An 18,535-nucleotide genomic window follows, 5' to 3' on the forward strand; every position below is an offset into this window, starting at 1 on the left:
TGACACATGTACGTAGGACGTTTACAAGAATATCATCTTAAATATCACGTTTACAGTTAAAGACTCGCAAAAGGAAAGAACTGATTGTATAAAAAGAAGAAATTGGTTGCATGAAATTCTGCATTTATTTTCTAAAATGCAACAGATCTATCCGAATCGCTACGTACCTATCCGTACTAAATCGATCTCTCACTCCTCCACTTTCGAAGCATTATCCATTATCGCGCGAGCGCGGCTCGTCACGGCTCGAAGTTTATTTTTGAGGTACAAGGGTGAGGAGTACGGGGTGGCATAGTGGCGGGGGCGGGAAGGGTGTATGAGACAAGCTCGTCGAAAGGCGGCGCGTTAAAATGAAAGCCGGGGGTGGAAGCCAGGGAGCGAGCTTTCCGAAAATCCGCCTTAGTATGGTAATTGATTTAATTTGGGGGATGAATCCGCCCTTAACGAACGCACCGCGGCGATGGGGTTGGAAGGCTAAAGGGACCGTAAAAGCACTGCGACGTCTATTTGAGGCGAGACGAGCGAGATTTAGAGACGGAGGAACGTCCACGCGAGAAGACGAGCGCCTGATTACTAACGATCTGATTAATTCATGATTTTTAATTAAGGGGAAAAGCGACTGGGGACGAGCGGGTGGTGGGTAGCACGGGGAGATGTGAAGGAAGGTGCACGCGGTCGAAGCACCAAGTTATTTAACACTCTGTGAACCGGGCAGAACCTGTACGAGTAATCATTACGAACATAATTACGGAGAGTGTCGCGTAATGATTACAACCTTTTATAGGGTGGCTCCTCTTCCCCTTCATTTTTTCTTCGCCAACCTTATTCCTGGCTAGAGGAGAAGAAAGAGAAATGAAATAAGAGAGAGATAGGAATCGTCGTCGAGGAGGAAGCTCGAAATTAAGGCCGATACAGAAGAGAAGAAACGTTCGTTTTACGATTTCGTTCAATGTAATTTTCTCCCATAATGGAGATAGTACGATGAAATTTGTTGAAATCAAGGTGTAAAAACTTGCCTTGTCGTAGGTACAGTTGTACGTACAGTTTATCGTGTATGTGTGTATTATTTGGTATCGTTCTGAATCGCTTGCGACGCGGTTAGATCGTTGATAATCACTCGACACGCATAACTCAAATTATATATAGGTTAAACTGCGGAAGAGGGGTCTGCGAGTTTCTGGCGGCGCGTAGCAGTTCCTGGTATTATGATAGTAATGTTTATGCCTGCGCCGGGCATAGTAATCAGAATGGTGATGGATTTCTAACCGAGGACCGGAAAGGACCGCTAGGATGCCCTCATCCGTTATCAAACTGCAACTTGAACGAGAACCGCGTCACTGATGTTGTCGTTATCCCAGTGATAAGAACTTGCTGGCAACCCTTGTGAATGTTTGCGAATATTTACATTACAAATTCATCTCCGTATTCTTCTCCCTTGTGCCTCGTGTCTGCATTTTTTGTACATTGATCGGAGAATTTTGATTCTTCTCAGTTCTCTCAATCAACATCATAGGCTGGCAAAATTTGAATTTTTGTCATCGTAACACCCTGTATACGATAGCTCTATTTCGAAATAACGTGTAATCATCATGTCGAAGAATGTCGCAGATAAAGGCTGTGAATTGGACCGTAATCAGTGTATATTAATAAATAACAGTAAATTGGGGCGACCTGACAGTCGGTGTACTAATAGTTGAGAAAACATTTGGATTATTAATGGTCTCTCATTTGAACGATCATTTAACCGATTCATAAATAATCGGCTAATCTGGTTCACGCCATTAGATTGATTAACCGATTAAACTCGTTAAACATTTAATCTTTTATCTAATTAGCTATTCGACCGATTAACTATCAGCCTGCACGGTTGAAATGAAATGTATATTTACCCTGATCTATCCATTCAGGTTTCGCAGTTAGCTGTCGCCTCCATTCCATATATATAAAATGTTTCACGGGATGTCGCGTTAAAAGTACATAAATTCAACGTATGAATAGTAAAATTCATTGTGACAAGTTTAATTCCGAACCTGTTATTTCTATTCCCCCGCTATTACTACCTTCTAATATTCTAGCTCTCTTGCGCAGTAATTTATAGTTAGTTCGCATAGATCCTAAAGTTAATCTGTTCGATAAAAATCATGAAAACTTGCTTTCACAAACGAGCAAAATCTTACTATTTTTAACAGACTTATATCTTTAAATCTATCAGATTATTCAGAGTCTTTGATCATTTCATATTAAAAGACTTCTTCTTTTTTTTTTAACAATTTAATTAACAAAAGTGGACTTGCAATGTTCTCTTCCAATATCTTCCTTTCTTTCGTACGATCAAATTTTTCTATCGATACGAGAGTGCCTGCAGATGATGAACCTACTTATTCAATAAATAAATACTGTAATAAATCATGTTCGCGATTTTGTATAGAAAAACATGAAAATCGTTCGTGACTAAAAGGCTAAGCGTCTTGGCATTATGCGTAGTTTTCGTTATCCTCCCGCCGGCTAGTTATCGCGTATGCGTAAGCGTATTGTGCATCGGCGCGAGCGAACGATTCATATCGAGTCGGTAGTCGCAGTTTTATCGGCGAGATGCCAAGCGACCGGTATAATTGGGCCATTGTTGGCTGGCAGGTGGTAACTAGCGGCCCTGTGTTCATACCAGCTCTGACAAGAGAAAGATCGATCCGAGATTAGACCGATGCGCGTACGTACGTATGTATATGTATATATATACGAAGCTTTCTTCATAGCGGCAAGATTTATGCGCGGCTCGCGTCAATTGGTGGCCGCGCGCGCGCCTAATGCGATCGATAATCGTGCCGGAACAATGAGAAAGATCGCTCCTGGATCTGAGAATCTAATAAGCCGAGGATCCACCAAGGGCCACGCCGAGACGACGCCGTTGATTTATGCGATTCACCAACTCGATCGCTCCTTGCATCTGAACCATCGAGTAGGTTAACGAAGAATCTAAACAGCCCAGGACTTTCGTGCATTTTGCTTAAATTGTCAAGTAGAGAATATTACAGGAAAGAAGTTTCAAAGTCTCGTTCGTATTATTTAAATTGTTTGAATTGAAGCGATCATAACGTAAACGATTCACATTGGTAATGTGATGTCAAGCTGCTCGAATGTATAGTAAGTAAGTTTATTTTTCTGATAAAAGCTTGAAGGGATAATTTTCACCAAGAAACAATTTCACATTACAAGATAAGCGTTAAGTGCACTTACTTTCCAACAGAGTAAATCGAGTGAAGGAATTAACTGAAGTAATTTTGAATTCACTCCTCTCTTTTGGATACGATAAAACATTTACACATACAGTTATTCTATCGATGATGAGGTTGTATCATAGGAGCACACTCATCGGTGATCGACGAACACGAAAGAGCGAGACGAGAGTGATAAACTCGTCGCGTCTCCGGCGTCGCGGTGAGCATTCGACGGCTGATTTGTATTCACCGTTTCGAGCGATTAATCTCACGACTTTTGACCCTGTCAGCTTGTCAGTCTGTCAGGAGTGCAGGCCGAGTTGTCGCGCGTCTCGCCCGATGATCGATCATCCCTCTCGATCCGTTCTATCCGCTGTCAGATATAGATCTTTCGCGGCTATCGACGTGGATCTCGATTTTGGTCGATGTTCTACATTTGTATTCGAACTACCAACGGAAGAACTTCAACTCAGTTGTCCTTGGATCGACGATAAAATGGTACAAAAAAGGAAGAGGAACATACGAGATTCCATTGAAATTTCATGCTCGAATCATTTGGTTATTGAGAAATATTCTAATCGTCGATCGACGAGATCCCTTACATCTGATTGTTTTTCTGGCGGACGATTAATATTCCATTCAACATTTATATTCGAACAATTCTCCCTAATTTTACCAAGCATTTGTCGTTTCCTCTATCGATCAATTCAATGTGGATTAAAACGAGAATACAGTACAATAATAGTACCATAACATTTTTTAAAAAATATTGGTTTACGTGGATTTTGTATTAGGTTCTCCGGAAAGTATCTTTCCTTCGCAAACGTGTTTTTTTACAACAGTGCACCTTCATACAAACGTGAAACCACGTCTGTGAAATGTCGCGATGTCTATCTCAACAGAAGAAAATGGATCGTACGTAATTCGACGAAATAATATAAAACAAAAAACATTGTGCGTCTATTATTTCCTTATAAAACGAAAGAAACTTTTCCGACAATACGTTGTCATCTCTATATTAGTCAATATATACTTTCTGTATGGTAAATTTTAAAGCAAGAAATACATGGTTGTTCATAGCACCTTTCACCTCTCGATAATGAAACGATTAACATAGAAATCACTCAACTATAGAGGACAGTCTTCTTCAACTACGCTCATCTCGAATGTCTTAATTGTCTGCATATCTTACAAATATCTTTCTGTCGTCCTAATGCCTCCACAAGCCTCGCTTTTATTCGTTGAAGCTAGACAAAATTCACGAAGTAAATACTCCACTTTCTCTATACTCACAACCACCTCACCTATTCACTAGAAATCGAAACGATCCTCGCTTAACCGTTCGAGTTTGGTAACACATCAGAGAATCATGGTACGAACTGGCGATGGTGAATGATGGGGCAACAGCGATGGAGAACGTTTGGTAAATATAAGAGAGAGAGAGAGAGAGAGAGAGAGAGAATGAAGCATAGGTGAAACGAGATGGTGAACGCATGATCGAGGGAGCAGAGAACGGTGTCTTTGTGCCGGTGGTGGGCGGCCAGGCGCATATGTCGGCGGAGTTCGAAATCGGGATATTGAATTCACGCCATTTCTGTTTTGACGTATCGCGGCTTGTGATACGATCCGTCGGGGTTTATCAGCGGCCGGGCACGAGGAAGTGATTTTTTCATTCTAACAAATAGCCTTTTGCGGTTTATCGGATTTCAGCCGGGATATCCGCCGGCGCGAAATCAAGCGCGCACGTTTCGCGCCAATCGAAAAGCAAAGCGAAATCATTGAAAGATACAGTGGTTTACGATTGCGTTTACAACCGGCAGACTCGAAGGCCTGTTTTTCCCATCCATTCTCGGCTTTTCATTCGAGCTTCTTGTTTTTGAGGATAGACAAAGCCGAAGGAGAACGGCGAGCAACGACTCACCAGTGTTCGAATTTTCTTCTCTTTCGCCACGGTTCATTCCTCCGCACTTCGAAACCGTAGATCTGTCCGTTAGATTTCGGTGGAAACTCGAATGTAGATTTTTCGGTTGAACTAGAGTAGATCGATTTACTCCCATTTCAAGCCATTTCTATTTACGATTCACAGAAATAAAGCTACTCCTGTGTCAGTTTCATTCTTCAGATCCCTTTTGCCGTTCTCGATTTTTAATCGACGAAGTAATCTTTGCGACTGACATTTACTTTATTACTTTGAGCCTTCGATCAAGTTATAATTCTAATTAATACAAAAATTTACAACGTCTGTTTAACGATGAATAATACAACAAAACATCTTCTTTGATAATTAAATAAAATTTGACGAACGAAAGATGCAGATTATCACTGATTTTTTGATTCGTTCTCCGTTAAATTCGATCCTTCTCTCTCGAACCTATAGCTATAAAAAATAAAAATTACGGAACGCGAGCTCAACTTGAAACATCATGATCCAGCTGAATTCTGTTCTATTGACCAAAAAGAGGAGAATATATGTAAAGTGTCAAAAGCCGTGACACATATTTTCTGGATGCTTCTGCTACGAAATCCATCCTCTGTCTCCTGTCCGATACATTCGGAATTACGTTTTATAAAACTCGAGTGAAATACGTTTTCGCCGTATCCAGGGCTCCCGCGAACAATGACGCGCGTAAGATATTCTGTTTGTTTTTTGTTTTTTGTTTTTTTTTTCGTCTACCCGTTGTTTTATTATATACGTGTATTTGTATTTTTTTATACGAGTATACTCTGAGAAAAAGCGAGCGCCCAGGATAGAAGAGGACCAGAGCGCTCGATCGTGAAACGTCGGATGAAGGCTGATTTATACTGCGCGCGGGAAGTCAACAAAGCGGAACGGATCGTGACTGCCGCGTCACGATATATTGTAATATATTTAAATATAATATTTCCGCAACGGATAGAAGGAATAATTGTATTTGCGCACATTACACCGTATTACCAGTCATCCCTCGTTGACGTTTCCACGCGTGATCTACTGTTTTTCACGTATCCGTGATTCAACGTTGTTGAAAGCGACACTGGCGAGTGGAAAAAATGGAATTTATCTGTTTTGTCGTTCGTTCGTTTCCAGTTTCGAAATTTGCGTTTCTTTCACGCCATGTTTGCGATCTTTTCATAGGTTTAATTGTTAAATATTGTTAATATTATTGTTTAGGCATTTGAAAAGTGATCGTAAAACTATTTATGCAACTTCGAGGAAAATGATAAGGAGACCGAGAGTGAAATTTCATTTTAACAATGCGACCTATAGTCCTTTTGTCCAACGATTTACTAATTGATGGTGTTAATAAATTGATCATTGCCTCTCGATATTTCGAGGGTCGTACGAGCCAACACGCTTGAAAAATTTGCTTTTATTAGCACGAATTTGATAAGGACCCGCAACTTCCAACCGATTGAGAGAAGCTGCAAGGTCTATTGGAATTCATAGGGTATCGCGCGAACTTTCGAATTTCCCCTGCAATTTCCCTTGCGCGACTAGGAGCGAGCGGCGCGCGTAACGGAAGTACGGGACGCGACACGGCGGAAATCGCGATGAAAATTGGTTGAACGCTGCCCCGATCGAGTAGTGAACGTCGTGTTCAAGCCTGAAAAATTTTGGCGGGATTCTGACGGCTCGTTGGACACGCGAATGAGGACTCGCGAGAAAAACGAATTTTTATGATCAAAGGATCATCTTAGACGTTTAGATCGTTTTATCTTCTTACACGTATAATAGCAACGTAGTGAATTTGTTAAATTGTCTCAAGAACTTTTCGTTGATTAGAATAGACGTAATTATTTGAACTATTTTTAATTTCTTCGGAACAATGTTCGTTTTAAACTTACTGCCTCGCATTAACAATTCTACGACTCTATCAATTTCTTAATTTCATTACGCAGGAACACGATTACCGTTCCATTCTGAAGAAATAAATGATTATTTCAAAATTTCATTTACCGCAAAGAAATGACATAAGTAATCGCTTAAAAAATAATGTTTGCAACAGCATCGCATTTCTCTGCTTTTCAATTTACAGAATTGATCAATATGCCTTTGAAACGGCTCTTATATAGATAAACCAAATAAACGACAGTAATATTAATGTACCTTTGAACACTGAAACCGGTAAGTCTTGATATACAATTCATAAGACAAATAGGGGTCCGTGCCATGAATGAAGCTCATAGAAACTAACCCTAAGTTCTATCGACAATCTCCCACTAACGATAATACGGCTTGTTATTGATTGGCAATTTCACGTTTCACGCACGTGTCAATTAACCGAGAGATTTTCTTGGAATAAAGGAAAATATTCATTTCTCTCGATTATACACGGTGTCCAATTATAAGCTGGAAAAATGCATGGAGAATGTGGTCGGAATGCATCGTACGTTCGCGAGTCGCGAGTTTACGACATCGTTGATAATAAGCGAAATTTTCTCCTTGTTGGTCGACTGACTGATTTGCGCCGCAGCACTTCATTAAGAGCGTCGAACAATCTCGATATGGCCAGCCAATTTTCCATGGATAATTTCTGTTCTATGGCACACGGCTGAAATTTACGCCACGTTTCTTCTGCAACGAACATCTGCCACGTGATAGCTTTGTCCTTTTTCCACGCCACCTAAATCATCGCTAACGACTATCACTCGTACTCGATACGATAATTCTAACTTTTCCTGCATCTAAGCTTCGTTCACAGACTAGTCAATTTGTCGGAGTTCAAGCGATTCGAATTTTAACAACATGAAACTATTTCCCTGCAATGCAAATTCGTCATTTACTTGTTTTCGAATATTCTATCTTATTAATCGTTCTATATATCTTATAAGAAAGATAGAACGGAAGGAGCACTGACCAATCGTTTACCATAACGCCACTCCTAGACATTAGTCGGTTGTACCGGCTGACATTTGTTCAGGCACTGGTTCCTCGTTCGAGCACGCTTTCCTCTTAAGCTGATTGCTTGCCCGTAAACAAGGCGCTTCGATACCGCGTTGCTTCGATTGCGTGCTTCTAAAATGCACGATGGCTCGTACCAGTCGAGAGTGTCGTGATACGGAAGACACTTGTGACCATATTTGACTATGCAAATAGCGGTGCTACTTATGACTTTTCTAATCTACACTTTCTCTGTAATACATATCCTTCTGATTCCTCTTGATCATTGGAAAGAGTTTCTAAATATCAACAAAAATTACTCGCGAATTTACTATGTATTTCGTTATCGCATTCTTGAAACTATCACGTTATTATAAATTTCTTTTCTCGTACTTCAAGCACAAATGTTGCCAGTATGTTGCTAGTACTTGCTGCAGTAAACATAGTAAACATAGTACAATCGAAAATGGAGGGTCGAATAAAATTTTTTGCTTTCCCAATATTGAGATATGTGTAATTTTGTGTGCTACACTAGGTTAGCCGCATAGTAGTGACACACATATATGAGTATGAGTGTGTGGGAGTATTGTCGTGCACAGCGTCTCGTAAAACAGACGAATGCAACTGTTCCGTTGGTAATGTGGTAAAGAAGATGGTGAGACAAAGAGAGCGCTGAGACGCGTGCAAATGTGCATCGACGAATATCTTGTAAATCACGTATTAAATAAATCTGAAACTATTTTAATATCAATTCTAAGTGTAATCTAAGTGTTCCTATATATTTATGTCGGCGATTAAGATCGACAATTCTCAACACCCAAAAATAAAACTTTGTAGGAAGAAATTTCACTCTTATGTAACCATATGATTCCGTAATCCTTTTACGTGCATGGCAATACAATGAAATTAGCAAACCTGATCTACCGATAACTTAGGATCGATAATTTCTCTAACAAACGTTTCTAAACCATCCATTGTTTCGTTTCAGTTGGAGAGGAAGCGTTACGAAGCAGGAGAGTTAGAGAGCTTCGTCAAAGATCGGTGAGTAACCTTCGTTCTATGGGGTCTAGATCGATAGGAAGAGGCAAAACAATTAGAAAGGAGAGGATGTATTTCCCATGAGAGAAAACAAAGGGTACTGCGGTGGGTAAAGGTAAAAGAGAGACGATACCGTGGCGCTGGCACGCTAATGGAAAGAGCCTCGATACACATTTACCGTCTACGTACTCGCGTGAGTCCGGATCGATCGATATATCGATGGACCCTCTTCGTTCGTGTATCTGCGCTGCATGCTTAAAGGGGTAGTTAATTACGTTTAATACCCTCGATTATGTGTTTGCGCCGAACACACGCTCCACTCGAGCGCGTCATACCTCTCTTGCCGCTGTCGTTTCCGCTGCGTTTTCATCTTCTCTGTTGCATGGTGATAGAGCCAATGGCCGTTTTAATGTTGTATTATAGCTTTTATTCGTACAGTACTTACCATGTTTGGACATTCGAAACGAACAGCTTTTACACATTGTATGTAATATGAAATCTTTTTTTCATTCTCCAACTTACCTTAAATTTCTGATGTTAGGTCGTTTTTGTGTTACCTCTCTTTAGCGATTTTCAATCCCGTCAGCGTTTCCTTTTTCTTACGAATCTACTAAGTAGTTTTAAATTTTGAACAGACCGCCAAACAACGTGCTCCGCGGCATAGAGCCATAAACGGAACATTCAGCGTCTAAAATATGACCAGCAACAATCTCGCTTTTACGACTCGGCTGCAACAGACGTACCTATTCATATTTCAAGCGTTCCTCGCTTCATCTACCACCCTGTAAGACTTTTTCTGTCGAAACGTATTAACCGCCGCTTACAAGCCGAGCTTCGTCTCGTCAAAAACCTAAGATTTATCTACGAATTTTCCATTGTTGCAACGATCCGCTTGTGGATCTTTTCAAATGCAATTACATCGTGGCTTGTTTGCGCGCGCGGTAAACTCGAAGACGTTGCTATAAGGGGTGGTATGCCTGGGTTAAAAGGGAAATGAGAATGAATGTAATAATATATTTAATATTCGTCGGGTCCCTGCCTCCTTCACTCTCGGTATTACAAGTCGACCAATATTCTCGCCCCCGTCCTTTCTACTCTCCTCCCCCTATTCCATCCTCCTTCACCCTTATTCTATCTTCTCTTTCTCGAGAGAGAGAGAGAGAGAGAGAGAGAGATTCTTTTACCTTTCCCCTACTCTGTTCTATCGTTGTTCCTTCGCCCTTGCTGACTTTCAAAGTGCACCGACATTATTTCGGTTGTAAGCAATGCACGATGGGATGGTAAGTTTCCAGAGCTGCAAGGAGAGTAGCGGTTTTCTTTATCCAAAGAAAACGCCAACTTGCACCATTAGCCATCTATTTTTGTACGTTTAATCCTTTTACAGACACAGACAGGATACGAAGACATTCCACGTATATTTCCATTAATGCCAGATGTCTGGTCCAGCGCATAATCCATAAATCAAAATCGAAAGATATGAAATACCTCGACCGTGGATACTAAGAGATTAACGTACAGTGGCTAGAGAAATTATTGGCACGTATAGGAGCGTTTTCTTGATAACTTGCACACTTTATTTCATAGTACCAAATCTTGGTAAATGTATGAAAGTACCGCTACATAATAAGCAAATTCAATAAACCTGAACCTATTGAATTAGTACGTATCCAAATGGTACAACAGATACAACGGCATGCCGATAATTTTTGTCATCAAGTATAGTTTAGGTTTATCTTCAACATAAGAGACTAACGTATTAGGTTGTCCGGAAAGTTTCTTTCGTTTTATAAGGAAATAATAGACGCACAATATTTTTTGTTTTACATTACTTTATTGAATTATGCACGAACGTAACAATAGAAATATAACGAAGTGAATCATACCTAATTCAATAAAATACTATAAAACAGAAGTTGTTATTCATCTATTATCACCTTATGAAACGAAAGAAACTTTTCGGACAACCTAATAACATTACACCGTCGAAATTAAATCTTCAAATTTTTCTTCCACACGAAACTTATACACGTTGCAATTTAAATCGCACGCAAATAACATCACGTCATAATTAAATACATCCAGCAAATAGTTTAAACACATCTCCCGATAGCTTCTTTCTCCTATCATATTCTCCAACTATTTATCACGGAGACAATCACATAGCCAGAGAATAACCACACGGAGGCAACCGCACGAGGCGTCTTCGACGCTCAAAAATTCACAATAGAGAAAGGTGAAGGGGTGTGCGGGTGGTGCACACGAGTGCCGCTGCGTTGGCATCACGTGCCACGTGATATTAGTTCATATATATCGCGGGGGTAAACATGCAGCGACGCAGAGACAGGTTGACGGGGTAAGGGGGTGGTTGGCGAGGGGAAAGGGAATGGTTTTTGCGAGGGTTGGAAAAGGAAAGGGTATGTGTAAAAGTAGCTGGTCCCGCGAGGCCCTGTGGAGGAAGGGCACGTATTCGATGTAAACTATAAAACGGTACCCCGTTTGTGGCCCTCTACCCCCCGACCTCCGCCCCTTTCCTACGTCTCCGCCGCCGCTCTTCCAAACCCCGCTAACATCGTCGCAGAGTCTACCCCATTCCATTGCTGGCAACCTGCTCGCTCGCGTAGCATATTGAATCTTATGAATTTGTGGCCCGTGCGGTCGGGCCACCTCCGGGGAAAAATTTAATTTCCAACGATTTCGGGCTTTACGCTGACGTGGGCAGCGTTCCCTGAGATCGAGGGGGATGTCTTGTTCCTTTCTCGCGGAACTTATCTTCATCGCGCTTTGCCTTGTTATCGATACCTGGATTTTAATAATTGTACTTTAGCAAGGCACGAGGAAGAATAGAATGGACGATGGCTTGATATAGTGTTTCGAAAGATGTAATAAGCTATGGTGTAAGAAAAGAATCTTGCAAGCGATTGATACTAGAAATATTGATCACCTGTTTCGAAGAAATTAAAGTGGCGAGGATGTATATTATTGGTTATAAGCAATCGAACACCTGCTGATATTTAGTACGATGTGAATGTTTTTCGATAGTTTCTCGCAGTTATTTTATCGCGGATCTCGTGTTAATTCGCATTATATGTATCTTACAATATCGAATACTAAACAAAGTAAAATTTGTTTCCTAATAAATGTAGTTGGTAGATGTCGTAGTACTCATGGCTGGCAGTGTATATGGAAAATACATAATGCAAGGTGAAGAACAAGCTTCTATCATTGAAATTTGCAAAAGTGCATCGTTGCAAATCTGTGAAATTTCTATGAATGGGATTGATCAAGGACAGCTTACAGAAAGCTTGAATTCCTCTTCACGCGAATCTCAATAACGAATTATTCTTCTCTCCGCCATTGAATTCAAATTTAATGCTTGTCTGGCCTTCCACGATTTTCAAAATTCCACTACCATCGAATTTCACAAATGTCTCTAATTAAGCGCATCTGACAACTAAACAGTTGCTGAGACGTCGTTCCATGAAGTATTAACTGCATCGAAAGTTGCCGTGCCTCCGTACCGGCAAAAACTACGGCCATTGGTCGGCGCCGGATGGCCGATACGATTCTCGAAAACGCTTCATGAATATAAATACCAGCCATCCACTGAATTCGATCATAACGCGCGATAAGGTGGCACGCGATAGTAAATATCCGGCGAAGTGTGCACTTTCTTCGATCGGATCGAGCGGTTACGCGTCGAATATATTGAATTTCGTCTCTGGTAAAAATTATCCTGCTCGCCGCCAATTAGACGGGAACACGTTCATCGTGTAGGTAAAGCGTGCACCAAGTAATAATGGTTTATTATACGCCGTGTTACGCTAACCAATTTTCGCTTGGTATAATTCAAGAAATTTCGATTAAGTCTTCCAACTGCAAATTATCCGCCTTTCTGTTGCCGCCCTATTTCCCCACCTCGCCTGGTCTGTGTATCACGAGCTGAAAAATATTTCTCATGAAAGGGACACGTTATTCGTCAAAAAAAAAAAAAAAAAAAAAGAGAGAGAGAGAGAAGAAAGAAAGAAAAAAAGAATAAAGCTGTTGGTTCACGCTGATCTTCTTCCTGCCGGTAGAATCGTATTTTTTTACGTTCTACGGGCGCTGTTACATATTTAGAGGCGATATACGATCTAATATCGCGCACTACGATACTACCACCGACGCGACGTCGCACGTGCTACCGTATAAAACGAATACCTGTCAAACGTTCGAACGAGACGAACCGTTTTCGTCGTTATCTTCCTGGGACAACGCGGCGATGATTTTTTCCAATCATTTCCCCGATTGTTCTATTCTTTTCACGTTCGACAAGCGATACGCGTAATGTTTGTCCACGTGGCTCGGGCAGACATTACCATAGAAATTGGACGAAGTCCTCGGTTTAAGCAAAGTAACAACCGGCCTGCGTACACTAGTTTGTTTTTCCATCGATTCGAAATTATTATGGATAATATTATATGCCGCACACTATTCGCTAAAAGTTTGAAATCTCTAGATGTTCTATAGGATTCAAAAGTTCGGCAAACAATTCAGCTTCGAATCCTTCTATTGCGTTGGCAACTAAGTGATTGCGGATTTTGTCAATACCACCTAATGACAAAATCCGCAATCACTTAGTTGCTAAACCAATAGCTTAACGAGTGCTTTCCCTCGAAATTTGTCGAGGTAAAGTAAGTTGTTATCTGTATAAAGATTGATCGGTATGCTTTCCCATCGATTTGCAATTATTACAGATATATTACACACGTACGTTGTTATCTAAAAGTTTGAAATTGTTATTCGCTTCATAGAAACCAGGAATTTAAAATAACTACAGCTTACAGCTCTTTCCTCGACAATTTATCCGACTGAAAAGTAATTATTATTGACACGTAGAATACCGGACTAAATTACTACACTGGATTTTTTTATGCATTTATGAGAAACTTAAGGTACAGAAATGCATGAAATATATCATATACCGAGGATACTTACTGTAATGGCAACTGAAGCACATCTCTGCATAGATTACCTTTATTTGCATTTATACACATGTGAATTTGCATAAATACCAGCGATCTATCGATATGCACGACGTTAATTTCCAAACGCTAAGGAAATTAGCAGGAAATTATAGGTGTAAGCGGGGAAAGTGATTCCAAATTTTTGATCAGCCATGTATATGTGTATCGGGGACGCAGGTAATAAAGTAAACGGCGTGTTTTAAGATGGATGGCGTTTTAGGGAGTGGAAACCAGTCTCCATCTGATATAACTGTAATTGCATGGCCGTTTAGACACGTAGGTAGATATACACCCAATACCTATTGGTCGAGCAATAAATCACAGTCTGGCGTGGCTTATTATGACCGCTCGTTTATGTTCGTAAGTTATCGTCGAGGGGAAAGATTGTAGAAATTATTGACTTTACGGTACGTACCGTGTAACGAGCGAACCAAGACACCGACGTGACGACCGATGCCGGGACCAGCCAGAGATTTTCCTTACTCTCGTTCGATTTAATTTCTAAATTATGACGCTAAAACTATTCGCCTGTGGGATAGTTCGACGATTAGGCCATCATCTTCGCTTCGACGATTAGATTGCTGGTTCGTTTTACTTGTTCCGTTTTAAAACGACGACGTGTGTTCATCTTTAACAGGTCGACTATCCTGCGAATTTTGTATAAGTATCTTGCCATGAAGGCCACCATATAACATTGAAATATACTACACATAACATTTCATTGTTGCAAAATATATCAGCAATGAAGACACAGCTACGATATTTTGATTGTATTTATCTGAAGAGAAAGAAGGGTATAGATTTCACAGTGAAGAGCGCGACGATTTATTACTACGAATATTAGTTGCCTATGAATTTACATCACATTCGAAAAACTATTTGATTTTTAATTTCTTTTTTACTCAAATTACTGACAAATAGAGCTATCTTCTTGTTACAAGGGTCCTTTTAATCTCTACGCCGTTAATCGAAAAAAAGAAAAAAGGGTGAAGAAAAAAACGTCGGGAACAAACTAAATTAAGCACATTCGAAAATAGTGAAATCGCTTTCATCGCGAAATCCGACAGCTTCCCCCGGGCTCCGTTAACCGCAGGAATCAGAACGATCGAGGGTATTCGGCGTAACGTTATCCGACCCGGTGGCCATTAATTTCTCGGCGCGGGGCTCGTTACGAATCGCAATTTACACGCGCGCCGGCGTCCGCTCGATGGTGATGCTCGTAAAATTATTCAGGATTTGTAAATCCTTGAAATTACGTTGTTACGAGTTCTTATACGGGACAAGCGCGTCTCACTCTCTTTCTATTTCACGCGTGCAGAAATATTTCACACGTGACACGTAATGAGTGAGCGAGAGTTACCTTAAAGCTCCCCACCCCTTTTTCACCCTCTCCCCGGACTGCCTGTGTTGGTCGTTCATCGCGACGGCGTGTCTTGATTTACGTGAGAGAGGCGTGCCTCCACGGAAGCCGCAATTAGTTTATTAATAATTAGTAAACGAGCTGCCGCCGCTCGAATACGCGCCGCGGGACTACGACGCCCGTCGTGAGGCGGCTACGGGAAAGAGAAAAGGAAGGAGCGCGTGACAAACGCGAACGGTGGACGAAAAAGAGCGAAGAAGCAGGAAGACGTAGGGCCGCGGATGGCCGAGATGGTAAAAACTTGACGCCCAAATGCGAACACGGCTGAACGAGATCGGTTTTCGTGGAATCGCGCGAGCCTCCGGTTAATGAAGATATTATCTTCGATAATTTTACGAGGACTAAATGACTGGATAATATTCGAGCGCGCGGCTGGTTCATCGATCTTGCCTGCCGGGACCGAGGTGAAAGTAATTTGTCGAGTTAGCGTCTTTTTGTCCGGCCTCCGACGCTACTGGACGCCGTCGAAAGCCTCTCGACGATACGATATCGCTCAGAAAATTCGTCGATGATTCCGTTATTCGGGTAATTGTTCGTGAATGGCTGCTGGTTTAGGCTTGTACGACGCAGACGTTCTTTTCTCAGGTGAAACACACTAAACATGCCATGTCATAACAACACTTATGCTTTAACAGTAGCATGAATTGATATGTCTGTGAACACTTATATGTTCATTATCAAGTACCAGTATGTTAATATTTCCAAATTCATTGTGACAACCGAAGCAAAACACGTTGCCTGCACAGATAGAATTAAACAACGCGTAAGCCGAAAAACTTATTCATAAAACCACCAGAGACAGAAAGAAAAATAAAAAAAGAAGGGAGAGAGAGGAGGGAAAGAAGCAACCTTAAAAGAAGCGGATAAAGGAAAATGGTTCAAGTGTCTTTCCTCCGTTACTTTCTTGTGCCAGAGTCACCCTTCGCGAAGAGGGCGCCGCTGACAACCGGTTGTCGTCTCTTCAACGTTCGCCGGTTCTTCCGGCGAGTTTTATTCATAGCGTGGCGTTGCTAATAAAAAAGTGCGCATAGGGACATTAAAGTCTCGGTGGATGGCGAGTTAGGGTGGCTGGTCCTGTCTGTGGTTTCGCTGCTGCCTTGCGGAAGCTCGCCTCTGTAGATGTCGCGCGATATACTTTGCGCGTGGCACGTTAACAAGGTATGCATTGTATCGCCAAAGCGTATATTTACTTACACACGCACGTGACCCGTAGCTGGTGCTCGTAAAAAGGGTCGGCTCGTACTTCCATTTATTCCCCTTTTTTTTCTTCATCCCCGATTCACCTCGTCCTTCGTTCCTTCGTCGTCTTCTCAGTGACGTTCGGGCCTCGTTTGAGAGGTAGCCAACGTACACGGCCATACAGCACGGAAGTGCTCGCATTATGTACCGACAAACTCGAATCGAGTGCGGTTTACGATCGGTTTATTCGTCCGCCGCTCGTGAGCCGTTTCAACGCTGTTGAGTGACAACGTGTCTCTTTTGGCGATTCTTACGGCCCGTGAAAAGTCGCTTTACGAGTTGTGCAGCTCGTGGTTCTGAATAATTGCATTCGTTTTGATCGTTTAATCTAGCGCCGTCGAGACTGAACTGAAGAGATATTGGAACGTATCTTCGTTCTATTCAATTTTCGTATTAGATTGGGGTTAGGTTGGGGTTAGGTTTCGTATTAGATATTTCATTTCATTTCATTTCATAGAGTTATTAAAAACGACTAATATAAATAATTGTATTATTATAAAAAAAAAAAATTGTCAGGTTAGCATTTTACACGGTCCGCTCATCGATTTTGGATTTAGCGAAAATTCGTAAAATACAACAGCGACAGAGAATTTATCGTGGTTTAGAAAAGTTTCGCGAGTAGTTTTAATAAGACGACGAGTATTAATTTAGAGAACAAGCAACGCGCATCGGGCAGGCCACGTAAACTGCTTACGTCTCCTGCAGACATGGCAAGATGAAGGAGGACGAGGCGGCCAGGATATGCAGATGAAAGAAAACTCGTTACTGTGTGACAAGTGCTCGTTGCGTCCTCGTAATTATCACATCCGACGTAATTAGAAAGAACGTGCCTCATCCTAACTCCAGCATCATAAACGATTCTAACGCTTGTCTTCTTTTGTGCAACCGTGGGACGCGTTTAAATATCGGGCAGCCGTCGAAAGAACCGCCTCAAGGATTGTTAAACCTTCAAAATTCTATACACACGACCTTTTGTCTAAGATTTTACTCGGAGTATTTTACAAGAGAAAGTTTCCTTTGTATCCTTTGGAATCGTGAAAGAATTACTTTTGGTCAAATTTTAGTGCGTCTATATTGATCCGACTGATATACATATGTATCTGATTTTCGTATATAACTTACGATACATATAGATAGTTTCAACACATCCAAACCAGCTAGCTGCTGAAGCGAGCAAAATTCTCATAGAAAGAAGACTAAAAAGAAAACACCCCACTGACCTTACTAAAGAAATAAAATAGTCAAACTCGAGGATGGTATCCCGCAGGAGATAGCCATTCACATGTTATTTAGCAATTAAGTTAGAAAAATTTACTTATAGAAGAAAGAAGAAAGAGAGAAGCAGAAGAGAGGGAATCCAAATATAATATACATTACAGAAATATAGCCAAAGAAAAATTACCAAAGTACTTAGAAGGGAGGATGAAGTGGAAAGACAGAAGAATACTGGCAAGATTCAGATGTGGGAACGAAACCGAAGCAAGGGAATACTGGAAAGAAGAGAGAGAAAAAAGATGCAGACTATGTAGATGGAAAGAAGAAGACCTGAGACATGTAATAGAAGAATGTGAAATAACAGGAGGACCAAAGGACATAGGAAAAACGCTAAATGAGACTGGAGAAGGTTCAACAAAACTGAAAGCAATAATAGAGAAGAGAAGGGCAAACGACAGGAAGGATGCACAGCAAGGAGGCTAAAGACCAAAGTTGCAATAGTTTTAGTCATTAGTTGCTAATTTGTAGTATCTAGTTTCAGTTT

At 41.1% G+C, this 18,535-nt stretch overlaps 1 protein-coding gene across 3 annotated transcripts in view; it reads left to right on the forward strand.

The window, feature by feature from the left end:
- The window catches only part of LOC126871382 (LIM/homeobox protein Lhx9), a 416,377-nt gene that overhangs the window by 23,808 nt on the left and 374,034 nt on the right, over positions 1-18,535 (forward strand). For all 3 annotated transcript variants that reach the window (XM_050630130.1, XM_050630132.1, XM_050630133.1), the window contains exon 2: positions 9,065-9,117. The gene's annotated coding sequence lies outside the window, so the exon portion shown is untranslated. The remainder of the gene's footprint in view (positions 1-9,064; positions 9,118-18,535) is intronic.

Source organism: Bombus huntii, chromosome 11 (assembly GCF_024542735.1).
Source record: "Bombus huntii isolate Logan2020A chromosome 11, iyBomHunt1.1, whole genome shotgun sequence".
Lineage (NCBI taxonomy): Eukaryota > Metazoa > Arthropoda > Insecta > Hymenoptera > Apidae > Bombus > Bombus huntii.